Raw genomic sequence first — 6257 nt, forward strand, 5'->3', positions numbered from 1 at the left:
TTTGATTTTTACCTACAAAACTGACTCATCCAACCTGAAAAAAGACCCACACAAGAAACCGACAAGCTGATATATATATATATATATATATATATATATATATATATATATATATATATATATATATTCTACTGTTTCGTTCGAGTATTAATTCAGTTGTTTTTGATGATAATGATGTAGAGACACTGTTTAAGCTTTCATGGTGTAAAGTCTATGGAACTATTATGTCTAACGTCAATTGTCTCGTCCTGTTATTCCACAAGAAACAATTTGGCAAATATTGGATGTCATTGTGAAGTTTATATGTCGATCCTTGTAAATTCTTCATGGCTTTTGTTTTAACCAAATTATGATTATTTTTTCTGTTAACTTCAACTTACATTTTGATACAAGTCAATTTTGAGGGATCGATTGTCCAGAATAGTTTTGGTTGGGGGTTTGCTTATGGATCTTAATGAGTTAAAATCCAAAATCCATGAGTTTCAACCCAAAAACTGTGAGACAATGGGTTAAACCCAAGAAACCAAAAAACCGCCAAAATGACTCCAGAACCCGAGAAACTGAACCGACCAAAAACAACCCTATTAGGTTCTAAAAACCTAAAACTAACCATTCATGGGTTGGGTTTGGTTGACTCGAAAACTGACCCAAACCGACCATAACCAACCTTATGTAAAATAGTTATTTTAGATAAAATTTATAATAAAATAAAACCAAAGGAACCATACATAAATTTAAACCATATGAATTACTATGTAGTGTTTTGCAACACACCATGAACTTTCTATTTTTGAAAACCAAATGGACCATTTATGAAATTGTAACATCCTGATTCCCATGTATGAGATTTATTTCTTGAAAGGAAAATTCCCCTTGGAACTCGTAGAGTTGATGGCGTCAACTCGACATATTGAAGGCTTTTGGGTGTTTCACCCTATTTAAAGGCCTTAAACCCCTTTAGGTGGCCTCTTTATTAGTCTCCCCTCTCTAGAAAACCCTAGTTCGTGCATCCTCTCCCATATTTGTATGTATGTGAGCTTAAAGAGTGATTTATTAGTGTTCTTTTGAAGGAGCTTGAAGTTTGAAGTGGCTTGATTGAAAAGAAGGCTATAGATCTTGAACCTACTCTTTTGTTGTAGTCATTTTGAGGTATAAACTCGATACCTTGCTTATCTATTGCTTAGATCTCTTCATTGGAAGTTATTATAGCTTAATGTGATAATTGTTTCCAATTACAACAATAAATATCATATACATTTGAAAAGCAGAACATTTCTCAAAGGTGGAGAACCACTTGTGAATCATTTATATTTGAATGAGATTCTTCTTATTTTTATTCACATAAGTTTGAGTTAATCACACATTAAGTGCATTAATGGAGCAGATATCCACATAGTAACAAACAAAAAGAACTTATCACAACATAAATGAATAGTTGGTGTAGCAGGGATACATGTTGCATAACAAAGTTTAGGAAAATGTCTCCAATACCAAAAGCTAGAAGATAATGGAAGGCAATAACTGCAACAGCCTACCAAAAGATGGTTCAAAAGGGTAAATGATAACATAAAAATTTTGAAGGATGATTATCTACACTTTGAGGCATATTAACAAACACCTTCCATGCTAAAACCAGCAGAAGATCCATAAACGATTTCTAGTAACTCCTTTGAAAACATACATATAAGCAAGCTCTGTCTCAGAAGCGGGCTAAAACCCTAGAAGAAATTTGAACCTACGGTTAGGAGGGAGGGAACAGTTGACAACTAAAGCATAAGAAAGTGAAACGCATAAGCATAAGAAAGCTGAGAAACTAAATCGACACTTACCTGAGTTCGTACTTACCTGATTTCGTCACTTTGGTATTTAACTGAGATAACACTTGACAATTGAAAATTGAAGTTGGAACATGGAGACGGGGTTACCTTAACACAAATGTTGAAATCAAACAAGGTCATCGGAAGAAGTAGAAGAGGGCAAAAAATAGGCAACTGAATATTTGAATTGGAACAACTTTGCTCATGGAGGTCAGATTCCTCACTTCAAATATCATATAGAAGTTACCAAGAGTACAAATAAAACCCAAACTGTGTATATGAAGAATCGTGTTACCTGAACATCCTGGAAGGAGGCGGAATGTGTGCATACGGTGGTGGTGAGCAACGACACATAATCTAGGAGAAAGACATGATGGCAAGTGGTGGTAGGTGGTGATGTATATGAGAGAAGACGAAGAGCAGGTAAAACATGGGAAGTTGCGAGGTGATAGATTTGAGGCGGTGGATGGTTATTAAACTAATTAAACTGACGGTGGTAAAAGAGAAGACGACAGGTGTACACAATGAACAGTATCCTTTTAGTACCTTTGTTGAAGAAAAAAAAATAGAGAATTGGTCCAACAGGAACACAATACTGTACACTATGGATCTTCAAAGTTAAATTATATATAATGAGTCAAAAGATCATCCCAATGCCAAATGGAGTCTTTTTGATATCTTTTATGATTATCTCTAATTATTATTATTATTATTATTATTATTATTATTATTATTATTATTATTATTACTATATATATATATATATATATATATATATATATATATATATATATATATATATATATATATATATATATTAAAGAAATAAATCTTAAGAATAGTAAATTTGGAAGCTTTTTGGCAACTTTGCTCATCAATCTTTAATCATTTTGATACTTTTGGTCCTTGCAATCAATATTTTAAAATTTTTTAGGAACCTTTTAATATTTAAAGTTTAGCCGCAAAACTTTAACGGTTTGACAACTTTAATCCATTTTCTAACAAATTGTTAATTCCTACCCGGGGCTATCAAAACTTTTATATTTTTTCATAAAAACATGAAATAAACGGTTTGTGGCAAAACTCGGGTTTTTCATCATTCCACTTTCTACGTCTATCATATTTATCGAATCGGAAACAACATTGAAATTTTGTGACCCCCTCGTAACGGGGTAACCTTTGTAGTTATCATTAAAGTAAGTGATCTTTACTTGCAAACATTAATCAATAATCATTAAAATACCAAGATGAGTAGCGGACAAGGTGACGCAAATTCCATATCAACATATAGTTGCTTAGACCTAATTTAAGTACAATATATTCAATACGTAAGCGTTAATTATTATTATTATTATTATTATTATTATTATTATTATTATTATTATTATTATTATTGCTTCCGTAGACACATTCATCGTATAATAGTAAAATACATGTTCAAAACGTCGCATAAACATGTTTTGAGAAGTAAGACCTCTTTTTCAAGTCTCGGAAAACATTTTTTTTATTCAAGTCTCGGAAAACATTTTTTTTATTCTCTTGAAAAGTAAAACCTCTTTTTCAATATACTTGCATCATGAATGATAGTATTCTTTTGGAAGAGCAAAATGATGAACACGTGATACTAGTGCTCATACGTAATTTATCATAAACTATTAATCTCTTTTTAAAGCATAATAAATTATGGTATTAAAAAATTTAGTAGATAGAAAGGAAAATATGTTAACTACATATATAGGTATTAAACTATATGCTTTTATTTAATTTAGTCATCTAAGCTTAAATTATGTTTAATCATTGTTTTAAAAGGTACGCCAATACGCGTCCCAAGGTGTAATACAACCATTACGAAAACATCTAATACGGGTTTCTTAAGCAATACTTTCAAATAAGGTGTCAAGGTGCGCCTTACCATTTTATGGCATTATTATTTTCATGGTGTGAACTTTTTCGTTTTTTTTTATCGGGTCAAAATAATTGAATTTTTCTTAACTTTTTTATATTAAATGATAATATAACACTTCTAAAAAATTGATATATTTGATATAATTATTTAATTAGATGATTTATTTTTTCTAATATATATATATATAACTATTATACTTAGAAAAACGTTATGCCTTAGACTTGACCTTGTGATATTGTCATATTTATACATATTTTTATGCAGCATTAATTACATTTTGATTAATATTTTGGTTATTTGGATACATAAATAATACTTATAAGGTTAAATTATATTTAGCAACCAAAATAAGACATTTTTAAGAAAAGGGACTGAAAGCGTTAAAGATCGGAACTTTGGAGGATAATAGATTGAAAGATGAAAAATCCAACAAAAACACGTATTCACGACGTGAGGAGTTATAGCTCACGACGTGAGCTCAGACTTTCTAGAAGATATACATCACGAAGCAAGAGTCCTTGTTGAATACGGATAATTACTGGACTCATGACGTGAACACTTATCCTCACGATGTGAGTCGGGTGAAATCCAAAACTATATAAATACATGATCCCTACGAATTAGAGAGGTTAGCTGGTTAGAAAAGGTTTCCAGATGTCGAAATCATAGGGTTAGAAGGCCAGGAAATTGGTTTGGATACCAAGGAAGAAGAAGAAGTTCATAATTACTTTCTAGTTTTGGTACTTTACAATGTTTTTTATTATGACTTGTGTTAGTTTATTTGTTAGTATGAGTAGCTAAATCTAGTTGCTTTTGTTAGCTAGACGAAGCTAGAACTCATGGTTTGTTTATAATAACTTAGACTTTTCTTATTGGTTAATGTCTTGTGTTTTATTGATTATACCTAGCATGCATAATTTGATACTAGATTGCTTTAAACTCTTATTCTGCGTAGTTAGTGACCATTAATCTACATGAATTTGAATACCTATTAATTTAGTGAATATTAGATTATTAGAGCTAAGATCAACCCAATCTTAGATAAGTAATTGAACTATTGAATTTAGTTTTTCTAGAGAACTCATATTATGACCATAATTTTGTTTGTTAGCTCAATCTTACATAGCTCCAATTATATCTAATAATTGATTATGTGTTCAATTATGTATGACCATACATAGCTCTACATGAATTATTTTAATATTAGTAAATTTGGAATTGAATTGCTAATAATATTTTAATTGGTAACCAACGTGAATTTTCATAATTAATATTTAAACCATTGGGGACAAGTAGATTCAAACTAACAGGAGTGTTTTTATAATTTGAGAGTTGTTGATAAATTAAGTTCATCTAAACTTGCAAAATTAGATAAAAACCATTAATTTGCTAGAATTTTAGGTTAACTTAATAGTAGGCAGATTAATTAATTAAAATTGGTCCTTATGTTCAATATCCTACTTGCTTGAACTATATTTCTAATCGATATGTACATTGCCTTTCGTGTGTTTATTTTGTGTTTGAAGTAGTAGGATTAAAACTAGTGCATTTGACACACATTAAGTTTTTGGCGCCGTTGTCAGGGAACGACTTATTTGATTGTTAATTTATTTGCTTTGAGTTAATCGATCCTTTTGTGGGGTAAAACCTACAAAAAGTGAAATTCCTGCATTAATTTTTGTTTAAGATCTGAGACCACGGAAAGTGAATTTCCTGCATTAATTTTTGTTTCAGATATGAGACCACGATGCGGACCTTAAGTCCACGACGTGGGTTCAGTTAGGTAAGTATTTTTAGTTTTTTTTTTTTTTTAATTTTTAGTTTTGTTCAGATTTACATTTATATTTTTGTTTATTTTGCAGTAGTTCATGACCAGAGGTTCCAACAAACCTTTGGTACCACCACTTAAAGATCCATAGTTGGCCATTCACAAAAAGACGGATAAAAACGTGAAAGAAGACCAACCACCAAAGAGCTCACCATTTAAAGACATTAAATCAGTTTTTGGGAAAAAGAAAGAAAAGAATGTGGGAGAGTCTAGTAGTCAAAGGAAGGAAAAAAGCAAATTAAAAAGCTTTGAACGAAATCCAAATAAAAAAGAAACTGAATACGATACAGAACCCGAGCTTGAAGAATGTGAACCCGAAGACGGGTCATAAAACAAGATGGTAGACATTGCTGATATGTCCATGGGGGCGTACAAGAAGCAGATAAGAGATGATGATGGTCCCGATCTAGTACAACCTACAATTTCTGCTACTGCAACATTCAAGTTGAAAGGACACATTCTTGTTGTACTTAAGGATGTACCATTTTATGGGAGGGATCATGAGGATGCTTATAAATATTTAGATGAAGTCAATGACATTGTCGACTATTTTAATGTCCCGAATGTTCCAAGAGAGGTTGTGTTGTTAAGGATGATTCCCGTTACTTTTAAGGGTGATGCAAGAGATTGGTTGAAGGCACTTCCTACATGGGCACAGATGTGAGAAATTTTTTTGGAACAATTCTGCCCACCTTCAAATATAACT

General features: G+C 31.4%; 1 long non-coding RNA gene across 1 annotated transcript; it reads right to left on the reverse strand.

Annotated features, from left to right (window-relative positions):
* Nucleotides 1-1633: 1633 nt before the first annotated feature.
* Nucleotides 1634-2390, reverse strand: LOC145033739 (uncharacterized). The gene is made up of 3 exons (XR_013677677.1): nt 2113-2390; nt 1830-1925; nt 1634-1718 (listed from the first exon to the last, which is right to left on the reverse strand). It is a non-coding gene; the product is annotated as an uncharacterized LOC145033739 (long non-coding RNA).
* Between the last annotated feature and the right edge of the window lie 3867 nt (nt 2391-6257).

The sequence above is a fragment of the Lactuca saligna genome, chromosome 3, assembly GCF_052625555.1.
Source record: "Lactuca saligna cultivar CGN05327 chromosome 3, ASM5262555v1, whole genome shotgun sequence".
In the NCBI taxonomy this organism is placed as follows: Eukaryota; Viridiplantae; Streptophyta; class Magnoliopsida; order Asterales; family Asteraceae; genus Lactuca; species Lactuca saligna.